Source organism: Austrofundulus limnaeus, unplaced genomic scaffold (genome assembly GCF_001266775.1).
Source record: "Austrofundulus limnaeus strain Quisiro unplaced genomic scaffold, Austrofundulus_limnaeus-1.0 Scaffold8, whole genome shotgun sequence".
NCBI lineage: Eukaryota > Metazoa > Chordata > Actinopteri > Cyprinodontiformes > Rivulidae > Austrofundulus > Austrofundulus limnaeus.
Genome location: NW_013952410.1, coordinates 2,394,823 through 2,396,326, shown reverse-complemented (window position 1 = coordinate 2,396,326; position 1,504 = coordinate 2,394,823). Strand labels below are relative to the sequence as shown.

The following is a 1,504-nucleotide window of genomic DNA, read 5'->3' as shown; positions in this document are numbered from 1 at the left end:
CTTATTGTCAACTGTTTATTGAAAAGGTGCTTAAGTTGGAATGTAGCTGTTTTCACGACATGTTAGTTAATAAAATTATTGTGCTAAATAAATGTAATTATTATTGAATAATGAATGAAATAAGAGAAAAAAGTATTCTGAAATTTGATGTTTCTTTGCATGTTTTGTAGCATTGTTTTTGGGTTTGCAAAGGGGGTCGCTAACCAGAAGCTAATGTTGTTTGGAGTGGGGATGCATGACATGGAAAAGTTTGGGAACCCCTAGTTTTGATCACTTCTTCTTTGTTCAATATCTTCACACAATAAGTCAGATGGAAGCAGCATGTAGAATGATGTGCTCTTAAATCTGATGGAGAATGAATGCAAAGAAGTTTATCAAGGTGAGATGTGTTTATTGTCTCCWCTCCTCCAGGCAGAGAAGTTATTTCTGGCAGTCAAATGGGTTTTCTATCAGCAGCAGTGAAGAGGCAGAAGACCTTCTTAAACAAAACCCGAGCCAAGAAATGGATCTTTTGAAGGTCTGGCTGTTTTCCCGAGTCGTGTAGAGGTGCTGATGGGCTGCTTAAAGCTCTTCCAATGTGATTCTCTGCTTCCTGTCACAGACCTGATCAGTCAAAAGTCCAGGACCAGGGGCTTTTTATGTTTAAATATGTTAAGTGTGGACATAAATGGACTTTAAGGATAATTGGGACAAGCTGCTCGCCCCACCATGCACAGGTCAAATTTCAGGGGTGCAGGGGCTACTTCCTGGCTCCAAAAACAGCATCCAGAGGTATGAAAACAGTGCAACGCCTTTACATCACCAGGGATGACACTTATTTACTCATCACTGTCTTTGCTAAGATAAACGTCAGACTGTGATGATGCTGACTGACAAGAGGTGATAAAGAAGGATGTGTCACTCGCTTGCCAAGCTAAATATTTTCCATGTTGTTCCTGCTGACTGATTAACCGCTGCACATCTTCAAAGATGAATGAGAACTCCAAACACACTTTCACGCCAACCTCAAATCTAAATGAATGGTAAATTAATGATCATTTATTACAAAACTGCACTCTTGATTCCAACTTGCATTTAAAGATGTTTTGCGGATAAATACTTTTTTTTTTTTTTTGGGTGGGCAAAGAAATGTGTTTTTTATTGAATAATTAAGAATAATGATAGTCATCAGTGGGTTTAACAGCAGGGCACCATATGACACTAAATACGTAAACACATTCAGGCCCAAAGCTTGTTGTTAACAGATGATTTCCCAAAGAGTGGTTTGTTTAGGGGCCTAATGTATCTGAACAACGTCAACAGCTAGTTTCACATGTCAGCGGTGTTGTATATTTAAACCTTTTTACCCTCTTGATTGATGATGTTAGTGAGTGACACACTAGGCTTTAATTTGTGTAGTCTTTATTTAAAATGTCAAAACAGTGAGCTACAAAGACCCATTCCATGTGTGGAAGATTAGTCAGACTGTAGTTCAATTAAAACACACTAAACAACTATATATATA

At 38.1% G+C, this 1,504-nt stretch overlaps 1 long non-coding RNA gene across 2 annotated transcripts in view; it reads right to left on the bottom strand.

Moving 5' to 3' along the window:
- The window catches only part of LOC106511270 (uncharacterized), a 39,528-nt gene that overhangs the window by 980 nt on the left and 37,044 nt on the right, over positions 1-1,504 (bottom strand). The window lies entirely within an intron of this gene.